Source organism: Pseudoliparis swirei, chromosome 7 (assembly GCF_029220125.1).
Source record: "Pseudoliparis swirei isolate HS2019 ecotype Mariana Trench chromosome 7, NWPU_hadal_v1, whole genome shotgun sequence".
Classification (NCBI taxonomy): domain Eukaryota; kingdom Metazoa; phylum Chordata; class Actinopteri; order Perciformes; family Liparidae; genus Pseudoliparis; species Pseudoliparis swirei.
The window spans coordinates 12,841,376-12,868,105 of NC_079394.1; the positions used below are offsets into that span (position 1 = coordinate 12,841,376).

The 26,730-nt window shown below is 42.3% G+C and overlaps 1 long non-coding RNA gene across 1 annotated transcript; it reads right to left on the reverse strand.

Moving 5' to 3' along the window:
* Positions 1-3,530: 3,530 nt before the first annotated feature.
* On the reverse strand, positions 3,531-4,563 carry LOC130197059 (uncharacterized). Its single transcript, XR_008832369.1, has 3 exons — positions 4,324-4,563; positions 4,022-4,117; positions 3,531-3,596 (listed from the first exon to the last, which is right to left on the reverse strand). It is a non-coding gene; the product is annotated as an uncharacterized LOC130197059 (long non-coding RNA).
* Between the last annotated feature and the right edge of the window lie 22,167 nt (positions 4,564-26,730).

The window sequence follows — 26,730 nt, forward strand, 5'->3', positions numbered from 1 at the left end:
GACGTAACGGAGGCGAGGAGGAGAATCGAGAACCAGGAGGAGCTGCGGGAGCCGTTTGGATGTGTGGCGGGGTTGGAGGACGGAGCTACGCCGCTGCGCAACACCAGCTGTGCAGCATCAGCAGGACGGAGCTACGCCGCTACGCAGCATCAGCGGTGGACCAATCGCACAACCGGATCCACACGGCGCCCAATGCGAGGAGGTATGAGTAGCGCTACACTGTTTATGGCCATTTAAATCGTGAGCACACGTGACTGGACAAAACCCAATGCATTGGTTGCCGAAGAGGTCGGACACAAACAATAGACTTTGCTTTTGACTTTGTTGTGATGGACTATTGACATTTTATCATGGAGAAGCGTGACGCGGCGCTGGACAATACTGTTGACACTCATGTGCAAGCTGATACTAAACTCGGTGTGCCTGGCGGTCTTGAAACGCAAAAACGGGTTGTTAAGCTCACTGCTAAGGCGCTTGCTGATAAAATAGAAACGTTGCAAAGTGATAGAAAAGCGAAGTTAAATAGAGCAAGTGTCAAGAGAAAATCAATTCAATGTTTTATATCTCAGGGTGATAAAACACAGGTACTATGTGTTCTTGAAGAGTTGATTGAGGCGTGTGATGAAGCAAAATGCATGCATACACTTTTGTTGGGTATACTGCCGTGTGATGAAGGGGAAAAACATGAAACATGGTTTAAAGCAAAAATGATGTTTAACGATGAATGTATTGCTGATGCAGTGTTGTGGGTTTCATCATATGAAGGTAATGTGTATGAAAAAGTGGAGGATGGTGTTAATCTAGTGACAGTGTTTCTAATATGGGTAGTAAACACTCAAGTCAAAGGAGTAATAGAAGTGGGAAATCAAGTACCACCTCCTCTGTAAGGGTACAAGTGGAGGCAAAGAGAGCTGCATTGATCGCTCGCGCGGCAGCTTTAAAGGAAAGCCATGTACTGGAAGAGCAGGAGCAACAGCTGAGGAGGAAAAGTCATGTACTGGAAGAGCAGGAGCAACAGCTGAGGAGGAGAAGGCAACAGCATGACTTGGACACTGAAATAGCTGCTTCCGCTGCTATGTTGACAGTATTACAGGCCTCTAATCTGAAAGGTTCTTCTCGGACACCCTCCGATGGCATGGCTTCATATTTCGAAAAGGAAAAAAGGAAACGAGAATTTGTTAACAGCTTAAACCCTATGGCAAAGGAGTACAAGCCGGAAGCAGAATCTAAGAAGCAAGACGACATGACACAATGGAATATACCACTGTTACAGGATGTGCGACCAAAGCAAACACAACAAATGTTTGAAACAATTTCACAACAGCGATACAGTCCTAACGAACAACAGCAGGACAACAGTAGGTTGGGAGCGCATCGCGTTCAGCATCAACTAACATCCGCTCAGGACGAAGAAAGGTATTCTACCAACCCTCAAATCCGCACAAATCCTTCTGAAGACATGCTTGCCATCATGGACAGGCAAATTGAAATAACTGCCTCTGGTGCAACAGCAGCGTTCATCATCTCTGCCGCCAAGAGACATTCCTACATTCGAAGGGGACCCTCTACAGTACAAAAGCTTTGTTAAAGCCTTTGAACAAGGAGTGGAGGAAAAGGCACCAAAGGCGGATTGTTTGTATTATTTGGAACAATTTACAAGAGGACAGCCGCGAGAGCTGGTGCGTAGCTGCCAACATATGGCTCCAGAGCGTGGCTATGAAGTGGCAAAGGGTCTTCTCCAGGAACACTTTGGTAATCAGTATAAGATTGCAGCAGCATACATGGACAAGGCTTTGTCCTGGCAAGCAATAAAATCTGAAGATGGTAAAGCACTTCAAGCCTATGCTTTGTTTTTACGTGGTTGCTGCAATGTTATGGAGGAGCTCCAGTACATGCAGGAACTGGATATGCCTGTAAACATGAGAGCCATTATGTGGAAGTTACCATTCAAGATGAGGGAGCAATGGAGAACCAAAGCTCATGGGATAATGGAAGCGACCAGCCAGAGAGCTCACTTCATGGATCTGGTCACATTCATTGAGCGTCATATCAAAATTCTTTTTGACCCTTTGTTTGGTGACATACAGGGCGCATCAACTGGTGTTACTGGGACACGGTTTAAATCCCAGCCCAGCAACATAGGAAGGAGAAATGTTGTTGCGACGACAGTAACATCTAGGGACTGGCCTGAGGGAGCTAGGAAACCAACATCAGAACCACACTGTAAACCCGAATAAGTTAGTAGAACTCAAAAAATTTGAGGCAATATATTGCCTCAAATGTTTTGAGTGAATGAACTTTTTTATTTGATTTTGCAGAACTTAAAAAGTTTGATGACTTGCTACTTGTACCTTTTGATTACAGCTTAAATTAAAGTGTTAATTTAGCTCAACTCAATTATTTTCAGTTATTAGTACTTAAAATGTTCAAGTTTTCAAACCACTGGAATAAGTTCACAGAACTTTAAAAAATAAAGTACACAACCACACCATTTCATGTTAACCAAACTCAATGTTTTCGAGTTCACATTAGTCAAATGTTTTGAATTTGTTTACTTAAAAAGATAAGACTCTAAACTTAATTTTTTTGTGGCAATTTATTGCCTCAATTACATTGAGTTTAACAAACTCAAAATTTAAGTCATGAACATCTATCTATTGAACAGTATTTTCTTGCACTCACATTTAGCACACTGCAATATTAAAATAAATAATTTGAAAATATACTTTAATAAATTGTAGAGCTTAAACTTAGAGCTGGTGACATAAAACAATACCAACATTTTTTTTACAGCGAAAAAACACTGCTCTTGGCTTCCTGAGTATATAGTGCAGCATTTTGGATTAAATACAACAGAACTGTTTCAGAACATTTTCAGGAAAAAAAGAAAACTTCCATCTTTATAGTGGCTGATCATTTTAATTATTTGAATGAATATGGGCACAACAAATAAAACATTTCAACTTTGCAGCCAAAGTTAAACTTCCAAAATAAATTGTATCTTTACGTTTAAAAGATAATGATGATCTTTACCGCTATAGTGGGTTAAATATTGTTGATAAATTGACATTAACAGGAAACACGTACATGAGGCATAAAAGAATTTAAAAAAAAAGTATCTGCACAAAGATAACAACCCGAGAACCATGACCTCTGCCTTTTTCCCCTCCATAATACACAACACAATAACATACATGAACAGATCACATGATGGCGCTGCATTGCAAAGCTGCAAGACGTGATCATAGACCTTTTAACTTGAACATGTTGAACCTTTTATAATGGTATACCGCTGCAGCCTTCCGTTTCTAGGTCATCAAAACATTCTTGAGGGTCTGCAACTTCGGTGACAGTTTGCCACTTTCTAGGCCAAGTAAGATCTTTTGAATGAACTCAAAAGTCTTGGTAAGTGCTTTGGGGTAGCTGAGGTGTAGTGCATACATGAATCCAAAGACTACCAGGAAGGCATCACCAAGTCTGGGGAGACTAACCATGACATCACTTTCAATAATCACAGAGATTTTCACATTATTGTCACTGGTGACAGTAAGGAGGCCCACTGCAACCCCATCAAGCTCTGGCTCATCAGACTCGTCCTGAATGAATGAAAAAGAGATACCAATCACAAACTAACACATGGAACAGCACAGATGACATAATGTATATTTCCTTAACCAAGTCCCAATGAAAACCAAGGCCTCTTTTACAAGGGAGACCTGTGTCTCATTGTAAGAGGGGAACAACATAAGATCCATGTTCTGCACACACAAATCAACCAAATTACCAGAGAATCCAAGTGGTGAGAGACTGAAACCAAGCTAAAGGACATTTACAGGAACATGTTTTACTGAACATCTTCTCACTTGCCAATACAGTTCCTTTGTAGTGAGGCGAAAACAGACTATACCCGAAAAGTGTATGGGTAGACTAAACAAAGGTAAGTCCTAAAAGATATTAGTATTTTGATGAACTGTTTACATCATGCACACGTAGAATCTGTTAGTGACTTAAGAAGACTCACTGTGCAGGTTCTGAAGAATCCAGATACATCCTCGCACAGATAGACAGGGAGGCCGTGGAGAACAGTCGTACGTTTGGTGTGTATGTCCTGGTTTTCCTATTCAGATAAAAACACATTTGTACATTTAAAATAATCCATTCAGAACATATGGCCACAAATAACCTGTTCACATCTTTAATGCAATCAAACAAATGTCAAACACAGAGTGGACTAATTGCAAAATTCACAAAGCTCATTTGAGTCATTGAACCTGTTCGAAGTTCCACCGGTTCAACCTATGAAGTGTGTAATAATCTATTTACCTGTTCATCGTGGATTTTTAAAATTTCAGCCAGAGCATCTGCTGTCTTTCCAGTTCTTGATGCCTTCTGCCTAAATAAAGTCATTAGTCGTGGAAGATGGCGGTCAAGCTCAGCATAGAATCGGTTGGGCAGGTTCTGATTGGTTATCCTCTGGAACTCTGCATACAACTACATTGAAATAACAGCAACAAATAAAAAAACATTCAATTTGAAGAATCTAGCACATTTATTAAGCCGACAATAGCGGGCAAATGAATAAGAATCAAAATTTTCACTTAAAGAGAGATGATCCATATTACCTCAGAAGATCTGATTCAAGTGGTCTACTATTTCCTGAATAGCTGTGTTCGAGACATGAAGGATAGCCTGCATCTTTAGACATAAAGAAGCTAAATTTGTTTTAAGTTGATTTCTTAGACTGCCAGTGTCACACTGATCACCGTTCCCCACTTCTCTGCTCTGGTCTGGGCATTCTTCATGCGAATCACTAGTTTCCTCAGAAATACTGGCTTGAAGAATATGGGGATCCTCACTGACAATATCAGTTTGAAAGTCAGATGCAAGACCTGCTTGGTGTTCTCTACTTTTATGAGAATTGAACGAGGAGTACACATTTGTGATATAGCTACAATCCTTATATGGGCATGTCACCGTTTCATGATTTTTCAAATGCTTTCTGAGATGACTGAAAACGGCTGAATTAGAAAAGGGTTGCTGAAATGTGCATAAGGGGCATTTGAATAACACAGGCCCTGACTCTGCTCTGTACAACTGCTAGGTTGTGCTGTATGATATCTTGATAAATGAGTACTCAATGAATTAAGTGTCTGAAACGTGCAAATGCAATCGGTGTAGAGGCATGGAAGAGGGCTGATTCTGGAAAAGTGGCTGTGCTGCAGCCTACAGTGTTTAAATAACTGCATTCTGGAGGTGCAAGAAGCTGCGCACAACTTACACTTCCAGATCATTTTGGAACCAGCAACCTAAAAGGCAAAGAAAAAAATGACAAAGTTTAGACCAACATCTAAAACTTTTAAAACAGATTTACTATTACTTACTAATTAATATAACAAGTTAATTACTATTAGCTTACCAAAACATGATCATGGACTACAGCTAACACTGCTTTAAAATTGCATGTGTTCCATTTTTGTATGCGATTTAAAACTAAAAGTAAATATTTGATTTGAAAGAACACTGACTAAAAAAGGACCAGTAACTGTTTCCCTATTCATCAGAGAAGAGAAGAAAAGGAAAGACTGAGTTTTGAATGCTATTACAAACAATTTTTTGGCACAATTTTTCTCATTCTAAAAATATATAATGTGTGGTTCTTAACCTTTAAATGAGTCCAAAAATATTTTACTGGTTGGCCACCTTTTTAGGAAGGCTTTTTTTTTTTTGTGGAGAGAGGTTGATGCAAATGCTATGCCATAGTACAATTACTGTCAATTATTTCATTTTATTTCTTCAAACAAGATTTTTCTGTGTTGTTCTTTGATATTTCTTACTTAAGGACTCTTCCCACAACACGTTGTGATTCCCATGCAACAGCCTGTGAGGTCCTGACACCCAGGTTAGGAACCGCTGGTATAATGCACTGACAAACATAGTTGACAATACATAATTTGTTGGTGGCATATCTAAACATTTCATTTATGCAGCTTACATGCAAGTCTCAATAACACCACCGTAAAACACTATCTATCTAGGATTTGCCATACAGGGTCTAACAATAACGTGTTTTTTATTTGACGTGCACAAAAACAAAAGAAATGCCAGAGATGCGAGTGACGTGAATAGTCAAGCATAAACACCGGGCGCTGCCCGTGAACCAACAGAGAAGCACGGGAGATCACTGTCAAGTTACGTTAGCTAGCGTACGTCATAGCCGCGATGTTCTCAGTCGAACAAGGTAGTTTAGTGGAACACCTCGTGCTCCTCCGCTGGTACGTCGTTACGTTAGCTTGCGCGAACCGACGTGCGTTAGCTATAGTACCTTAGTACACGAGGAGCGTACGTTAGCCAACGTTAGCCGCCACTTGTGTCTCTGAGCTCAAACCAGCCACTGCTGAAGTTGAGAGACAGACTCCGGGAGAGGATTGGAGTCTCGGCGAGTGAAGCAGACGTAGCTAGCTCGTAATGTCTCTCGCAAAGTCTAGGAAATTAGTTTAAGTTTTAGTTTTTCGAGGTTTGGCAACTGGCTGATTGTAACATAATGTAACTAAACACATTACACATATTAACGTATATATAAAAACACTTAAGATCTCACTCACCTTGAAAACAGTCCGAGTCGACGATGACACCACAGCCTCGTGCGAAAGGGTTCAGGACGAAAGTAAAGTAACGACTCCCGCGAAATCCCCATAATGCACTTTGATAACGGCCAAAACACGTGATGACTCCAAGTTGATTTACACTACAAGTTGAATGTGAATTTTCAGCGTTACGTTTTATTTGTCGTTGATATGTTACTAGTTATTTTGTATTATCATGACAACTTCAATAGTCTTTTATGATACTGACTAAAAAACAACTAAAAGCACATTTTACTGTGTATTTTACACTTTTATTGTATTTTAGCATGTGATTTAGGTTTATTTTAAAATCATCCATATTTAAAACAATAGAAATAACAGGACTTTATCATTTGCAGCATATAATTACTAAATTCTATTACGTTGGGCGTACGTTATGTTTTACAAAATAGTTCCATTTAATCAAAATATATTAGTTAAAATTACTCAAAAAGAAGAACATGTTCCACCAACTTGACATATTTAAGTTAGTAGAACTTTCTCTAAAACTTTGAGTATACACTACTTAATCTATTTGATTAATTTGGACGTTCGGGTTTACAGTGCAGGGAAAACTGAGGAATCTGGGTGCCTATGTTGCACTAAAAATCACTCATTAGAGGAGTGCAAACTGTTCAATGGAAGGGAACACAAGGAGAAACTTCACTTTCTGAGGGAACAGAGAGTTTGCTTTGCGTGCTTATGTATTGGGCACATGAGCCGAGATTGCGAAAGGCGCTTGTCTTGCAAAGTTTGTGGTAAAACTCATCCCACTGTGCTTCATATCAAAAGAAGAATACCAGGGCTTGCACAGTTAAAAGAATCATCTAGCGAACAGCCAACTTCACTGAAAACGTGTGGGCATACAGGGGCCGGTAAGGACCGTTGTGTTCTATCAATCCTCCCCGTCAAGGTGAAATCTGCAAAAGGAAATCGCATTATTAAAACGTATGCCTTCCTGGACCCTGGGAGTTCAGCCACATTCTGCTCCGAACATCTAATGCAGAAGCTGAATATTACAGGCAAAAGAACCAATTTCTTGCTGCAGACAATGGGACAGGAAACTGTAGTACCAGCTCACACTGTGTGGTTTGGAGGTATCTGGTCTGGACAGTGACGACTTTTATATTTTACCAGACGTGTTGACACAAAAGAAAATGCCAGTCACTGCTGATAACATGGTGACACCTGAAGACCTCGCTAACTGGTCGTATTTGTCAAAAGTTCACATCCCAGACCTAAAGGCAAGCGTGGACCTGTTGATTGGAACTGACGCTCCCAAGATATTGGAACCTTGGGAGGTCATCAACAGCCGTGGGAATGGCCCATCTGCTATCAGGACCGTGCTAGGATGGGCTGTTAATGGTCCACTGAATGGAAACAGTGGTGCTATAGGGGCAGATATTTCCTCTGCTACAGTGAACAGGATCTCTGTGTGCAAACTGGAAGAAATGCTGGCTTATCAGTACAATCATGACTTTAATGAAAAGACAGAGGAGAAGGACATGTCCAGAGAAGACCTCAAGTTTCTGGAAACCATGGAGCGCTCTGCAGTACTTCAGGATGGGAAATATTGTTTGAAGTTGCCTTTCAGGAAACAAGAGGTCTATCTGCCCAATAACTTCGCTGTGGCTGGATATGTCGGTTCCAAAGACAATCCAGCCGACGACGCGTCAAGGGGAATGAAGGCCTCAGACTTTGCGAAGGGTAGCAGGTGGCTTGAAGGTCCTGGATTTCTCTGGAAGCATGAAGAGGACTGGCCTAAGACTGTGTTGGAAGTCTTAGTGGACTCAGACGACCAAGAGGTGAGAAAAGAGGCAACAGTAAATTTCATCGGTGTATTGGACGTGCCTAGTCCTACTGACCAACTTATTGCCTACTTTTCCAACTGGAGGAGGCTCAAAACAGCAGTTGCCTGGTTCCTCCGATTAAAGACCATGTTGTTGACACAGACTCGCCAGAGAAAGCAATTGGAGGTATCTGTGGTTCATCATTTGGAGGACACCAGTCAGAATAGGTCAAAGCGGGTTGCTAAACGACAGAGGATCACAGCTGAGTCAAATAGGATGATCTTGACACTGGATGATCTAATAGGAGCAGAAATTGCCATCAGATACTGTCAGGGACAAAGTCACAGTGAGGAAATTTCTGACCTGTCATCCAGGAAAGCAACCGTGAGCCAGCAGAGTCCTGTTTATAAGCTGGATCCAATTTTGGAAGATGGGCTATTAAGAGTTGGAGGAAGGTTGGGCAGAGGAGCAATGCCTGAGGAAGCCAAACATCCACTCATCCTCTGCAAAGATCCACACGTATCTATGCTCATCCTCAAGAATATTCACCACAATCTTGGCCATGGTGGACGAGCTTATACGCTTTCCTCAGTGAGGAAGAGGTTTTGGATTACAAACGCCAATTCAGCTGTCAGAAAGGTAATTGCCGAATGCAGCTTTTGTCGACGCTACAATGGAAGAGCAATTGAACAGAAGATGGCAGATCTTCCTAGAGAGAGTCCTTCCTGATCTACCACCATTCACTAACACAGGGGTAGATTACTTTGGACCAATCAAAAAGTTTGCTGACAAAAGGGGACTTGTACGTTCTGTGAGATTGCAGACAAAGGCCAACATTATCGTAAGCAACTGTCTTTGCTGCAGGGTGTAAATTAGGGCCCAGTATTTGGCTACTTTTTGTTTTGTATTTTATTTGAATTGTTATGTCTACCTGCATGAACAATTAGGGGCCGGTGTGTAAGAGCCAAATGTTGTGTGTAGGTGCATGTATGTTATGTATACACTGGGTGGCGCTGTTGCTGTTATTTGTCCGCCTACATTAATCACCAGGTAATTGGCGACAGCAGGTGTTTTGACCCCGGAACGGGGAAATAGGTTTTGACCGCATCACGGTGAGCTGGTGAACTGTTTGTACCGGACTTCACTAAATTAAAACCCTAGCAACAACATTGAGAGTCTCGGAGGCAAGTTATTGGAAACGAACAGCAAGCAGCAGAACCACAGAGCGCGTCAACCATCTAGCCGGAGGAACCAAGATGCCTCAGTAGCCCGGGTGAAGGACAGGGCTCCTTTAACACTAGTACTTCACATATTTAGGCAACACTAGTACTTTACATGTTTAGGCAACACTAGTACTTTACATGTTTAGACAACACTCGTACTTCACAAGTTTAGGCAACACTCGTACTTCACATGTTCACGGTTAAAGTTCTCTGACAAATTTCGACAGACTTATTAGCGAAATGTCAAAAGCAAAACGTTTCCACCCCAAAAAGTGTGATGTTGTTGTTGGGAACATCATCATTCATGCAAAGACAAGCCTGGGAATAGAAAAACAAGTCACATTTTCCCATTATAGGTATACAGCAGGTAATTAAAGCACTAGAGATCCCACAGAAACATCATGCGGGGATGTAAAGCAGCCTAATGGAAATGACATTAATAACTAATACAAATAGGGCTTTGTCATTGTCAGCGACAGGATGAAGAATGAACTCCATAACTTGTTCAGTATCTGGACTTTGGAGGGGATTATGAGGCAGAAAAGGAGTTTTCAAAGCGTAACCCTATCATTGCTTGGCAGATATATGATGGTCGTTTTGTGCTGAGAGGCCAGTAAAAAACATGGTTATTGCCCCATTAAAGGGACAGTTGGGGGTCTCTTATGAGCCGCCCTGTCTTGACCTTGAAGTCTTTTCTGTCCTCCTCAATGTTGCTTTGTTTACTCACAAGCAAACAATTTCCGCACATTAATAGGCGTACATCGCAAGTTATTTTTAATTGGACCGCAAGGACGTTGGTGATTGATCAGATTTGAGAAAATGCTGATCCCTCCCAAAAATTATCCTTTTAAGTACGAATAAATTACAAAAAAATCGACAAAAATGCAACTTGCCGAGACGTTCAGGGCTGACGCGGACACAAAAACATCAGAGCCATCGTCGTCAGGCGAGAACCGAGGAGGCCGAGCATCCACGTTCCCTCCGTCGGCCTCTCTCTCTCTCTCTCTCTCTCTCTCTCCGTTCCCCCCGTCGTCGCGGTTTCATTCCACATTATTTTCCGGTGCGACCTCGCGGCATCGACCGATTACCGCCGTCTCGCGCTGGTGTCCGCGGCCCGCGGTCGCTGACCTCGTTTTCATCGTCCGGTGGATTAATCTGCCGGCAGGTCACGCCTCGGCCATTCCTCCTTTTTCCCGCTCCAGCTACACGCAGCGTTAACGATGCGTCGGCCCGTCGCCATCGTCCCCCGAGGCTTCATCGCTGATGATTCGCATGAGTGAGCCGTTACGAAATTGGATGTTTTCGTGACCCTGTGAAGGAGGAAGAGCGAGTGGGTTGAAAGTGCAGGCTTTCTGAAAGGCCTAATAGCCCACGTGGCACCGCCGTGTGTGTGCGAGGGAGACACTATTGACGGATCCATCTTCTTAATTGTTTCTCGGCTTCTTTCAAACTTATTAAAAAGTTCACGTCTTGTGATGCAATCCATTTAACGCGAATGAGACAAAAGCTGTTTGCATTAACTTTTCGTGGACGAAGGCTCCGACAAGAGACTCAAGTCTCCATCTCTTGTTTAGACACCCCCTGTTAGGCATTCAGCCTGTTAAGAGCTCTGTAGAAACACTTAGTCCTTGAGAGGACGGATCTGTTGTTTACAAAACGCCAGGGCTGTTACGGATGCTGCAGGTTTCTCTTCACCCCCTCTGACTCAGAAAAGCTTTAGGAGGAAGGTCCACCGAGCTCAGAGCGCCGCTCTCTGATCTCCTTTAAACGCTTAAAAAATGGGCATCTTTAACTTAACGTGTTTAATCCCCGACAGCTTTTTTTCCTGTTTGTTTGACTCCACCAGCGTTTCACTACACCTCTCTCTCTCTCTCTCTCTGGCAGCCACAACACGGCTAATGCATTCAGTCAGGGCCTCGTCTCTGGGCTGGTATCCCTCCCACGGAGAGCTGCGCGGGGCCAACGAGTTTATACAAGTCCACATGGGAGATGTCGGTGGGCGGGGGAGGGAGGAGAGGGGAGGGGGGGATACTCCTTCTCCTCTGTGTCTTCTCTTTTCCCTGCTCTGTAAAAAGGCGTGACCGGGGACCCCCCCATCTCCCTCCAGTAAAGCCCTGTCGCATGGAAGAAGATTGCGTGGGATTTCAGGGCCCGTTAACGGGCGAGAGTGCAGGCGTGTAGATAGAGCGCCCACTGTGGTCACACTGGGGAAGGGGGGGGGGGCACCCCTCGAGAGGCAGAATTGCATATCTAGTCTTTTTGCCACGCAAACCTGACATGCACCAACAGACGAAGAAATGGACAGATGGGCAGCAGGGGGGTGAGAGAGGTGGATGGACTAAAAGGAGAACATATTGAGGAGGAGGCAGCAGCAGTAGCGCTGAGTGTGTGTGTCACACAGAAGGAGAGGGAGTGCTTTAGAAAGAAAGAGATCGAAATACTTTATGTGGGAAGATGGAAGCGGCGGATGAAGAAGTGAGAGGGAATCTGAAGAGAGAGCGAGAGAGAGAGTGAAGGGCCCGAATCAATATTTATACTGTGAGGCCGGACGAGTCCAAAAGAGTAATTAAATTGCCGTGTCATATTTCATTCCATTGCTGGGCCGAGCTCGCATGCAAATGATCCCCAAAAAACTTTTTTTTCCCAGCGGATTTTCTTTTTCTTCTGTGACAGTGAAAAGGACGGAAAAAAATAAGACACAACTTAATCATGAGCTCGTTGGTCTTGGCTCACATAACAGTCTCACTCTTCCTCACACATAACAGTCTCACTCTTCCTCACACATAACTGGTACACGGGGAGTCGGACGGATGCACCTGGAGGGTGACTGGCTTCTGTAAATCCTGTCGCCGTTGTTTACAGTGAGTATTAGTTTCCTATCACGGCGCTCTGCACTCCTGACAAATGAAAATCTACGACAAAACGCAGCTGTGCAGCCAATTAAAAGTTTCCTTTCTCAACCTCTCTCAGTTTGGCTCTTCCTCTTTTTTTCTTCCAGTTTCAAAAAGAGGAGTGTCCAAAGCACAGCATCATTGATTTTTGTTTCTTCTTTTAGAACTCAAACAAATTGCCCCCCCCCCCCCCCGCCGTTCCTTTTTTAAAAACTATCTAGTCGATCAATCTGAGAAAAATGACCCTCAACCTGCGAGGGGGGGGGGGGAGTCACTAAATGGCGATGGGATGGAAAGCCTCTGGAGTGGCGCCATGTTCAGAGCACAGGTCCTGCCAACGGCTTCCAGAGTGCTGCCAACGCCGACGTTAACGTCTATATCACGGTGGAGAGGGCGGCTGCTCATGTCGAGTGTGTGTTTTCGTGCCAGAGACCCAGAGGGGAAAAAGGTCGGCTTGGATGTTGCTTAAAGATCGTGGAATCGATGTGTTTGTGTGTGTAGAACATAACGATGTGGACGGCGGTGGCAGATAGGAACCTGTTTGTATTCCACTACGAGTACAAGTGGTCTCTATAGAGCGTATTCACTCACGTGACCACAACAACCCTTGGCGGCCATGTTGGGGTCCATGCACGGCATTGTTTTGCTTTTTTTAATGTCGTTCTTCTTTAGAAATGACCATTATATCCTGAAGGAGACACAATTTCAGTTCAAAACGGTGTGCCTTGTGATTATTGTACTGTGCCTCATTGTTGGATGTGGGACTAATGATTCAGAATATGGGTTTATCAGCTCAACAAGACAGGCTATTACTTCAACTTGTCATGCATCTACTTCGGCTTCACTCGGCGTATGAGCGTTAGGACTATTCTGTTGATACATCGGGTTGTGGGCACGTTTCCATTGACACTCTCGTCAATAATCTCTTTTTGCTTTTTCGCCGAGCGAAAATCAATGTCTTTCACTTGCGCAAAAGGAACTGTGGATGGAAATTTGGGAGGAAGCCATAAACATGGCAACTCCGTCGGTCGATGTCTGCCTTTACTCTGTGATTCATTTCAAGGTAAAATAAAACACTGGCTCCATGGGAACAGCACTCAGCACGGCCAGCCAAACAGTCACTGCTGGTCCTGAATGAGCGCTGGAAGCGGCTTCATCAGACACTCGTCCTGGAGGCGGAGCTGTGCGACTACGGATCATAGTATGAACCCAGACACGGGGCGCTTGATGTGGTATTTCTACAACAAGTATAACGCAGAAATAGTTGTTAATGTCCCATGGTCGATAGCGGAAATGAAAACTGTTTTACAGGAATGTGACCGGGCTATGTGCTGGTAACTAGGGGTAACTAGCGAATTAACCACAAAGTGTTGAGCGAGTAAAATCAGGTAAAAAAGCGTTGCAAATATTCAATTCCAAACGCTGAAATCTGTCTTTGGTAATGCAGAAGGACATGAGGTTGTTGGGCTCTCGCATAATCAAACAGCGGACATGATAGTTCAACTTCCGACATTTAATAAGTGGACCCCAAGATGGCGCGATTGAGATGCTGACGTCACGTGAATACGCTCTATAGATCCAACTTGTCATCGCATCAACAGCGACGTGGCGTCTCCATGTTGGAGTCGATTCCATCATCTATATTTTGTTGTGTTCTTTTATTGAATATAAAAATCATATATGCCGTAACTGTAACTGTTTATTGCCAAAACCTAACAAAGTAGTTCTGTAGCGTTTAAGTAAAAAAAAAGTAACCACCTCGATTTGGGAGTGCAGTTCAGTCGAATGGGAACGCCATTTTGGGGGAGAAAGAGTTTCTATTTTTTTAACCGTCGTAGGGGCTAAAAAAGAAAGTAAAAAGAACGCGATCCTGTATCATCTTGCAACGAAACAACATTTGAAGTTTCAGAGAAAATAGAATGAGTCACTAATCCCTGGAAGTGAGACACGGTGAGTAGGAAACCCCGCGCGGTCAGCATCAACCAATGGCGGTTGAAGCTGGTGACATCATGCCGAAGAATCCATGTAACAATGGCTGAGGAGGATGTTCACTCTGCTGGTCCCCCCAAAAAAATATATTGGAGAAATTAAATAAATATATATATATATATATATCTAAAATATATTTAAAAAAAATTCCAATATATATATATATTTTTTTTAAATGTATTTCTTATGTATGATGTATATATTGTTTTTTGATATATATAATATATATATAAATAAAATAATTGTAATATATATATGTTTTTTTTCCAATGTATATATATATATATTTCGATATCTACGTATATGTATATAAAAAAATATACATACAAAATATATATAAATAATATATATTTTTTTTAGGAGTGACATTAAAATAGTCCTTCCTGTGGGGGGAACATATGGGGACACTGGGACCAGTGGAGGCTCTGCTGGGCACTTTGTGACTGCAATAGACTTTCATGCCGAGAGGAGATATTCATGCATTAACTTGAGTGACGTCAGTTTATCAATCGTGATCGATTTGATCGCCGATCACAGGGAAAACCACACGGACGAGTCCTTTCTGGCTTTGAAACACCGTGACATTCATACACTCTGTCATATTCATTGAATGTATTTTAACTCTAAATCTGTCCTTCTGTACACATTACATCTATTGCATCTGTCCATCCTGGTGAGGGATCCTCCTCTGTTGCTCTCCTGAAGGTTTCTTCCCTTTTTTCCCCCTGAAGGGTTATTTGGGAGTTTTTCCTGATCCGATGTGAGGTTTTGGGGCAGGGATGTCTATGTGTACAGATTGTAAAGCACTCCGAGACAAATTTGTAATTTGTGAAATTGGGCTATACAAATAAACTGAATTGAATTGACTCCAAACAAACCTCATGAAATCATCATCATCCTACTATTAGCATGTATTATGCACATCTCTGCAAACCAACTCTAGATGGCACTGGAGACCCAGTGGACTCTTTCCCTGTGTGTGTAGGTGTGTGTGTATGTGTGTGTGCGTGAGAACACAAGCTGCATCAGTGTGTATGCCTCCCGGATTCAATTATTCATCATTTCTAGTGCAAATATGGTTTGGCTTTTCTACGTCTCTTCCTTTTTTTTGCCTCCCACTTTTGTTTATTATTTATTACGCCGAGGCTCACGGTGTTTGGGTGGAATGGAAAAGTTGGGTAGCAATAATGTCACTGCGTGGGTGTCATAATTATGTTCTGCCACAAACACACACACAAGGGGGAAAAAAAGAAAAGGGAAAGGTATTGCGGTACCCGGTCCTGCCCGGCGTTGGCACACTGCATCATTTGACCAATAACATTTTTTTTTTCTTTCTAAAACTGTGTCTGTCTGTGGCCTGGACGGGATTCATGTCAATGAATCCTGAGACTTGTTCCCACATAGTCCACCATGGAGTCAACTCGTTGTGCTTTCATCATTCATGCGACCCATACTGAAGGATTTTTTCTTTCATAATCACATATTGACTTTGGAAAGAGACTCTTTATCTATGTTAAAATGACGAGTCACTCAGAGCTCGTATTAAATGCATTTATCGATTACCGCGGCTCACCATGGATCTTCAGCAATTTATGATACTTTTAAAACAAAAGATAAAAAAAATTTTTGTGGTGAGGGTCGGGTTGTGTTGATGTTGAGGACAGGAACACACCACCGGACGGCTCTGACTGAAAGAAACAGCGGTAGACTTTTATTTTAAATCTATCAAGCGTTTTATTCAGAAATCAGGATACAAGTAGACATCATGCATGGACCCCCCTCAGCCCGATACCTATTGTATTCAGACCAGAGAGAGGCACTTTAGCAGAGGGCGCGACGGTTTAAATAGTCATCAAGAACAGTTCTGATTGGTCCAGCGAAGAGAGGGCGGTGTCTTCTCATTGGTTCTTCGTCTCTCTGCCTCCATCGCTGTCGCTCATTCATTGGTTCTTCTTGGCCCGCCAATGAATGCATATGTTGTGAAAGAGTGTGAGAAAGGAAAGATATAATTCACTTGTTGCTTTCTTTGAAGCTTCTTCTACTGAGCTCGGGAGTTTTCTAAGATAATCTTATGTCTTCCGAGGTGGGATGCGCCTCGTCTAGAAGGTCGTTTATCAAAAGGCCTCTTCACGTGTGTGTGTGTGTGTGTTGGTCAGAGAGGCCTGTGGTTGAATCCGGATAATAATTGCCAAAGCTGGACCGTTCCTTATCTTATCTGCGCTCAGTAAATGTCTGTGACTCTCCTGTTCATGTGAGCATGAGTGTTGCTTTGTTCTATTCAAATCTAGTGTGAGCGTGGTGCATAAAGTTTCTTTCGTGTGTCACTGTTATCTTCTTTGATCAGTCAGGCGCCGGAATGCCCTGCTGAAGCTTCTAACCTTCCACAATGATTTTTCCACTTTACACATAACATTTATACACACCAAACCAGGCTATGCTAAGCTGTAATATATATTATTTACAGTTGCAATACTGAAAATACTAAATACACTCATTTCTATTAATATTTAATTTTTGTAATCTTCATTTCCTTTATTATTTAAATTCTTAACATGAACATGCCCTGCTATTTTATTGTATCGTATATATTGTAAACATGCTTCGCTGCGGCCACAAAGACATTTCCCCCCGGTGATGAATAAAGTATATTCAATCTAATCTAATTATGAGAACACTTGCAAAGAGCTCACTGCGTTGCCTAAAAAAAAAAAAAAGCGCAGGAGTGACAATCTATCAAACCGAGGAGGTATTTGTCCTTCTTCAGCCGCGTAGAGATTTCTTGATCCAAAGTCACTCGTGAAGCCATTAGAACACTTTTTATTCTCGACTTTTATGTCGTTCCCTTTCCAAAAAGACACGGAAATCCCATCCCATCTTTTTTTTTTGGGTGAAATTCTTAAAACTGGTCGATTTTAGAAGACAATGTATTTTTTGGTCCTTGTCTGATTTGTATTTATTCGTTGTTGGTTTTTGTTGGTGTAACTTGTAAAAAACTTAAAGTAAAATGATTGAAAGAAAGAACACAATCCCTCCGCTCAGACGAGCTAGGTTTTTCAGATCGATGCATAACATTTCCTCAACATGGCCGTTGATGGGAAAATTGGGCATATTGGTTACTATTTCATACCCTGTTGCATTTGAAAACACCAGTTAAATGAAGAAATACAAATATTCCCATTTCTAGCTATTCTCCTCTTTGTTTATTTGAAATATAATACCACAATTAGCATTTTTGTAGTTATGGACGTGCCTCTATATGGATGGTAATGCTAGTTGGTCCAGACTGAAATCAAAAATGTGTGATTACATTGATATTCTATACCATCTAATGCACCCCAGAGGATACATCTTACCGACTTCCAGAATTCTCTGACTTTTCGTGCCACCGTGAGTTAAAACATTTTTGGTTTTGACTGACATCTCAACAGGGGGTCTGGCGGGGAGTTGTTTGGTGCAGGTAGTCAGGGTTCTTTAAAAAAGTTACTTGCCGAGTGCAACACCTTTTGTATCGCGCGTTGCCGTACTCTTATATTGGTAGATGTGGCACCGTTACAAATACACTACCTCTTATATTGGTATATGTGGCACCGATACACATGCACTACCTCTTATATTGGTAGATGTGGCACCGATAAATATGCACTACCTCTTATATTGGTAGATGTGACACCGTTACACATGCACTACCTCTTATATTGGTAGATGTGACACCGTTACACATGCACTACCTCTTATATTGGTAGATGTGACACCGTTACACATGCACTACCTCTTATATTGGTAGATGTGACACCGTTACACATGCACTACCTCTTATATTGGTCGATGTGACACCGTTACACATGCACTACCTCTTATATTGGTATATGTGGCACCGATACACATGCACTACCTCTTATATTGGTCGATGTGGCACCGATACACGTGCACTAACTCTTATATTGGTAGATGTGGCACTGATACACGTGTACTACCTCTTATATTGGCAGTGTTACCAACTCTCACGGTTTCGCCGTGTGACACAGGCTTTTGCATGTTTTCTCACGCTCTCACGCCACACAACCAATTTCTCACGGCAAAAGAAATTCTGATTTGGGCCGAGGCGCGTTGGTTCCTTTCCAAACTCTGCGACGATAGATGGCGCTAAGGAGCGCATCTATAAACCTATTCGCTGCATACACATCCTATTTACCCCAAAGAGTCCCATAGTTAGCAACAGAAGATTTTCAAACAGACACAACGAGCAGAGACTACGGTGTGTTAATGCAGGGCTCTCAAGTGTCACGCATTGAGCGGGACACTCACGCATTTCGGTCTTACGTCACGCACTCCCGCCACACATCGTATTTCTCACGCTGAAAAAACTCTCGGCTATTTAATGTTTTAATGTGCCGCAGCGCAAACATGAGCTGGCCCGCTGCCCTCACCGTGGAGGAATCAAGCGCTCCCCTGGAGTTCTGCTGTGAGGTGCCACTTATCAGCCAATCAAAAAAAAGAAATGGGCTACACAATAGCCAATCAGAAAAAACGTATCTGTTGTATCTGGGTAAGATTTAATCCAGCAACCAATGAAAATAAAGCATCCTGGATAGATATGTCACTCTTGCCTGTCTTCAAAACTTGAGAGCCCTGTTAATGACATGTGGTTCAATTAAGTTCTCACTCTCTTAAACTTTAAATTTTGAAATAATTTGTTGTGCTTGTGCGTGTGATTTTGTGTGGTGATGTAAACTCAGCTGTCATAACAAGCAGCAGGAGAGCACCTTGTTAACCTCTTGGTAGACTGCATGCTCAAAACATCATCGCATTGTTTGTTAAGGCTGCCCACAGAGCATTTATCTTTTTATTTGCAGGCCTAGGAAAAGGACCCTCTCAAAATTTTTCCAAACAGCACTTTAAGATGTAAGATGTATTATAAAGAATTTAACATAAAGACAGGACATTTGTGCAATAGAATTAGGCATGTTTTTGTAAATGAGAGTAGAGTTATTAAAACACATATAAATTCTTTAAGGTAGCAAAGATGCCTTGTAAAAGACCTTTGCCAGGCCAGAATGCAGGGTACAACGTGGGTACAACGCCACATTAATTCACATTTCCTGATATTATAGCCACCAACGTGTGTGGCTGCGTGCGCGGCAACATTTTGGTCACCCCCGACAAAATCTCACTCCAAGGTTTTTTGAAAAGTTGGCAGCTCTGTATTGGTAGATGTGGCACCGATACACATGCACTAACTCTTATATTGGTAGATGTGGTACCGTTACACGTGCACTAACTATTGTATTCGTAGATGTGGCCCTGTTACACGTGCACTACCAATGGGTCTCGTGTGATAAATCCCACCGCTCGGAGAAACATGTTTTAGTGCTCTTGAAGAACTCTTCAGGGTCGCATGAAACACCTTTTTTTGGTGGTGATTCGGTCCTCGGGTCACTCAAAAACTGAGTTTTCCACTTCCACTGTCCAAACCTTCACACGTTGCAGCCAGACAAGTACAAACCTCGGCCAAGATAAGGTGTCGAAGGTGCTAATCTGCCAACTCAAGGCGAAGCAAAGCACGCCATTTGCCTGCTTTCTGTTTTTCTTTTTATGCATCCCTCTGGCAACTCTCAGGCAGGCCGAGACATGAACCCCCCCCGAGGCCGCGGGAAAAAGGAGGGAAGGCGGAGAAGATGGCCAAGGAAATGTAAGTCCTCACTGTGTGTTTTTTTTGGTCATGGTTGGCATCTCTATGGAGGCTGGAGATAAGATGGGAGCCAAGATTTCTTTTTTTTACTGATTGAGACTTAAAGAGGGAGGGAGAGATAGAGGCGAAGAGAAAAAGGGGAATGAGACGGACCATTTATATATATATATAAATATATATAAATAAATGGTCAATCGTAACTTGTTAAAGGTGTAATGTTGTATTTTTAAATAAAATCCCCCCCCCCCCCAAAATATATAGATAATATATATATATATATTTTTTCATTAAAAAATATAACATTGGGCCTTATTCACTTGCAGTTGATTATCAAACAGAAACCAAATAAATGGACTAGCGACTCCTGCCTATCGTGGTATACCGAATAAATTAGGAGAGTTGAGGGAAGGGTTGCATTGCTGAGTCGTCGTCTCTGAGGAGCTCCCAGAAAAGAGCATTTCAATGAACATCGGATACCCGATCTTCCTGTGGAAGCTCCCAGTAAGTCTCGCCTGGTACGGGACCTTACTTTGAATCATCAAAAAAAAAATATATATATATATAATTATGCATTTACTTAAATTTCTTGCCCTGGAAATCTCAGCCTAGTTTTATAATAATAATACAGTGCAAGTGTGAGAGCTTTATAAAAAAAAGGAGGAGAAATCACTGTATTGAGGTTTGAAATGTGTCATCACGTTGCCCTGGGAGAGTTCAGTCCATATTAGTGAACAGTGACGGCTGTCTGCCATAGAGAGAAACAAGAGAAAAGAGTTTGTTCCTCCCCGTTATCATAGTTAATGGAGCAGCTCCGGGCTGTACATCGATGTGACAATGCAGATTAGAGTTTCAGCTCCTTCAGGTTTTGAAGCTTCGGAGAAAAGTTTTTTTCTAGAACCCTTACGTGAACTTTCCAGGGCCAAAAACGAATTAAAAAAACACACACGACCTCAAAATGAGTCTTCTTTCCACTTAAGATGGCTCCTGCATGGGAGTGAAATATACAAAAATAACAGCGCTGCTGGTTGTTAAGGGAAATAAAAATACCCCAGACAATATTTTGAAATTCCTCTGACACTCATCAGAGCACCTCGTGACTGCTGACATCCTTTACTGACACTGACTTGTGTTGACAGGAAATGTCATTTTCTCCCATCTAGTACAGGTATCTCTAGTGTGCCTGTATAAGCCACAGCGGGAACACTGCAGGGACCCAAATGTGTGGTGGCTAATATAGGTCTGTATGGTGGATAAGATAGGTCTGTATGGTGGATAAGATAGGTCGGTGTAGCAGCTTCCGCGCCACTACCCGTGGGTTTCCCCCACCCGAACCAAGGACCAGCCAGGCACCACGAGGTTTCGTTGACAGACATCTTTTATTTGTCAGCACACACACCGAGCAGACCGCAACACTGTGCCTCTGCTCACTCCTCCCGCTCCACTCTCCACTGGGAGCTTTTATGAGCGCGGCCTCGGCTGCTGACTGATTGCCAATCACCAGCAGCCGAGGCCAAATTAGAGACAGCTGCCACACACATATTTAGACAACACTAGTACTTCACATGTTTACGCTCATCCGTCTTCATGATTAATTTTCTAAAATTGTAATTCTGCAGATGGGGGGTCATTTTGCGTCTCACTGATAAAAGCCATCAAAGGCAATGAAGATCAAAACAATCCGTTAATGCGATCGAGTGCACTTATTGAAATCGACTGCAGCTTGTTTATTAATCTAGTTTGTCAACAACAAATGACCTTTATGTCCCCCAGCTTGGGTGTTTCAAATTAAATAGCTGAATCTATCTTTTGCATGTGATCATTGTACCTCTCCTCTCCTCACATGTTTATATAAATATATATAAATGCTAATAAGAGTGGAAGAATCACATGATTTCTGTCTTCAGCAGAAATGTCACTGGACCATTGTTCATTTAGTGCGTCGTTCATTATGAACTGCTTTGTAGCAGGCGTTGTGCTGTTGTGTTATCGGCATGTCAGCGTGAACAAACACAGATTGATGGTTGTATGTAGCGCGATGGAGCTCCACTCGCAAGACTCCACGTTGGGCTTGTCGGCTCATCCGTATTGCGTTTTTATCTTGGAAAATTAGGGCATGTAATGTAGTCCCAGTCATATCTGATGGCATATACATGATATCAGTGTAACACACCCCCCGCGATTAGAAGTATCATCATTTCATCATAATAGATTTAATAGATTTAATTGATCATTGGCCACAATTACATACGGACACCGACAATTATCGGAAGGGCAAAGCAATCGTCTAATTAAGCCGTTAACGTAATCCTCCACGCTGACGGCTTCCTATAATTATAATAATCCTGTGCTTGTGAGTGAAGTGCATATCTCGAGAGACAGCTGCAGGCATTGGAGCGTGTTTTGGTAAAAAACAGAAAAGGGAACAAAAGATGGGTTTCTTATCCTGCCGCTATCAAATCTTAACCCCAAAAAATAGTTCCGGCGATGACTCTGCAGAAGCACTGAAGCTTTAAACTCCTGTTTCTTTTCCCAACGGAGCTGATATGACACACTTCCTCACGCTTGTCCTCAAACGCTGCGTTGCTGCCGCGTTTCGCAACATCTGGAGCGTGAACCGTGAGACTCGCAAAACATCTGGCCAAAGCAAGCGCAGTGGTCATGAACACCTGCTCAGCAGCAGCAGTGCAACAATAAGCACCTCTGTGAAGTGGACGATGCTATAGATGAAGTCGTGTTGATTACCCAAGCTAGCAGGTATGACATTTGATTTATTTATTTGTATCTTTAAGCTACTCAAATAATTTGTTTCTGAACTCAACGGATCAAATTAACACTCTTACTGGAGTTTGAACCAGCTGAGACCAGAAGCTCCTCGAGCTCTGCTGCACAACTGAGTTATTATACATTTTTTTTAACCTCTTTTAGATGATTTTGTTTTTTATGACCGACAGGCTCGACTCTTATCAACCCCATTTCCTGCAGGCAGCACCTACCCAATAATGTCCTTCAGCGGTCCTCTATCAAACGGCAGGAAAAAGTAGTGACTAAAGTTGAATAAAGTCAAACATCTAGCAGCTGCACAGCCAGATAATAGAGACCGTCACGTTCCCCTTTTTAAATATACGTAGGGGGGAGGGGAGAGAGGGGGAGGGGGGCGATAACGCGACACCCAGAGAGTCGGCGTGGAGGTGAAAATGAAAGCGATTAAATTTAAAGCTGATCTCCATGGTTTGCAAATGTTACACGGTTCTCAAAATGTGGGGGACAAAGTGGTCGTGGCCAACAAATAGAATACAAATAGACTAATCACTACCTCTGAAAATAAAAGTGCTAACATGTTTAAGAAAGAAAAACAACACAGAGATGGCAGCATCCAATAATTGTATTGCCTCTCGGTCAAAGGTATGGAAGCCCGTTATCGCCTCTATGAGAAAAAATGAGGATCCCGTAAGTCATAATTATGAGATAATAAATTGAAATTATTAGATAGTATCTCATAATTATGAGATATTTAGTCATAATGACTTACAGGATCTTCATTTTGTGCTCACAGTGCCGGTAATGGGCTTCCATGCTAACGTGATGTAAAAGTGTAAAAAGGTACCCCAACTCACGATCACAAATACCTGTCTCTCATATTTAAAGGGATACATTGCTTACAGGCCCAGTGCATTCTGGGTGTTGTAAGTTTGAGTACAAACAGCCCTTTTCTTTGTTTTATCTGGACTTGCTGCACGACTTTCAAACATGCCTTTCTCACTGGATAGTTTTAGGAAAATCTTTGCAGCGAAATACTTCTCAAGTCGGCTCAAACGGGGCATCAACAGCCCAGACAGGCTAAGAGAACAAAAGAGGGAGAGAGAGAGAGAGAGAGCTCTGAAGGCGTGATCCTTTTACTGAGAGTCCCGACGGATGATTGGCCAGTTTGAAGTCTGAGAAAACCCATTCAGCAGCATGACGGACTGCACAGGTGGAAACTAGTCATTTTGTTAGCACCTGGAGAGAAAACCGGGCGAGGGATGGAGCGAAGAGAAGCACACACACACATACTCACGCACGCACACACACACACACACACACAACAGGCACTTTGCCCCCGGCCGGGCACCAAAAACATGGCTCCATATAATTATATACACGGGTAAAACTGTGGACAGAAACTCCAGGTCCGCCTGCTGTTTCCTAGCTCGAGATTTATCTTTTACACTGAATGATATACCTTTTTTAGAATAAGTGCAGAATGAAACCGCCAGTAACAGATGTGTTGGCCACTTGGGAGCAGGGGAAACAAAGTGGAAACACAACATCCTGCAGAAACACCGCAGCATTAGCATTCATTAAAAGATATGTGTGTGTGAACACGATGAACTGGAACAGCCGACTCCAGTTAGCTCTGGTTTTGGTCTCCACCAACTCCTGAGTTTTCATCAGCAGTGAAATTATATGATATGATATATGATATGATATGATATGATATATGATATATACCTTTATTCGTCCCACAGTGGGGAAATTTAAAAAATCACAGCAGCGGTGCACATCAGAGCATTAATAAAAATAATTATAAAACACAAAACTAAATACTAAAAACTAAATACTAATACTAATACTAAATATACAGGGGGAAAACAAAGTAAAGTGCTGAGTTTGCCAGGATCTCCAGCGATCTGCTGCAGTGTGTTGTGCAGCCTGACAGCAGCAGGAAGGAAGGACTTGTGGTTCCTCTCCCTCAGACACCGGGGACGAATCAGCCGGTGGCTGAAGGAGCTGAAGGAGCTGTGCAGATTATTGATAACAAGATATATAAAATAACAATCAATATATATAAATATATATATATATATATATAACAATATATATATAACAATATATATAAAATAACAATCAGCTATAAAACAATACAAAAGGGGCAGAGTTGACTGATGATCCTCTGTGGGTTCACGTACAGCTTATCAATGGGATCCATCGTAAAAAAATATATAATAATATGGATTCATAGCAGCTAAAGGTCGTGAAAACTACCATAGAGTTCAATAAGCGTCACACTATTACAGTACGACCTCCTGTTGGTCATATGGGAGGTGTGTTTCCATCAGTTTAATATAATAAAAGTATGCTTCTGCCATCCTTGTATTATACCTTAAGAACAATGTGACTGATGCTAAATGAATGTCCTCGTGAAGAAGCACCATTTGAATCAGGACACCACCTTGAGGCCTGTCCTTACTTAAAAGATCCAATGCTACTGTGTGTGTGTGTGTGTTTTGGATTGTTGATTGCTTGAATATAAATGGGATGTGCCCGTTTACCTAAATCAAGGCCACATGCTTTTGGGCCCGGAGTAAAGTGCTCCGAGCCCAGTGGAGCGTCGAACTCTATCTGCCACTCGGGGTCAGGAAATAAAGCCCAGGCACTTTTTTACTGCCCTACATGAAATACTCGGGGTGACCTTGAGAGAGTCGGTTGCCGTAAACTGACTTCACAACCTGATTCTGAAAGATTTGGTTATTTTCATGTGCGCTATGTTCTCCCGTGAATGGAGTAAATGGTCCATTTGGCCTCATTTCCTTTGACTCATGTATGTTTTAACAGCTCTGTTTTCGTACGTTTAGACGACGACCCGCAATGACCCTCTCGGTTCAGCCTCAGTGCATTTCTAAAGGATGCGTCTGTGATGTTTACTTTTTTTTTTTGTGGGAAAAAATGCCGGTATTATTCGGGTTTTAGGAAGTGTTGCACCCTTAACATGAACTGTTCAGAAATACGTCATTCTTCTGTTTTGCAATTTTTCTTTAACAAGTTCCCGGTTAAGGCGAGCGTACGTTGTATTGTCTCCAGCCTGCTTACAGCACCTGCCCTTCACACACACCTCTCTTAAAGAGACAGCGCCCCTCTCTTAAAGAGACAGCACCCCTCTTTTAAAGAGACAGCGCCCCTCTCTTAAAGAGAGAGCACCCCTCTGTTAAAGAGACAGCGCCCCTCTCTTAAAGAGACAGCGCCCCTCTATTAAAGAGAGAGCGCCCCTCTCTTAAAGAGACAGCTTTCCATACCAAAAGGACAACAAGCACTTTCCTCCCTTCACAGTTAGTATGTGCACAGGTGATCAACGCTCTCAAATATAGGAACAAAACATGAATGAACTGAAACACACATTTAAAGTAAATTATAAGAAATGGAGACGGTTGTATTAAATCAGCAAGGCATATGACATAACATATTTCAGGTTGCTACAGAGCAATCTTTGGACATGTGGAATATGTGTCTACATTTTTTAAACTCTAGTTTGCGACACAACGCCTCTTGCATTTTGACAGACACACACACACATTATGAAGGACTTGAAGGTTTTGGGTCATGTGCAAATATGTGGTTAAAGGAGGGAGGCTTTGTTTCAGATTTCACATGGCTTAGTAGGAATATTTCTGAATATTTTGTGCAAGGTATCATCAATGTTGATCTCAGTAAGAAGTATTCCCCGTGTATCAAGAGTACAGTTCATTCCTTTGCGATACAGAGCTCCATTGT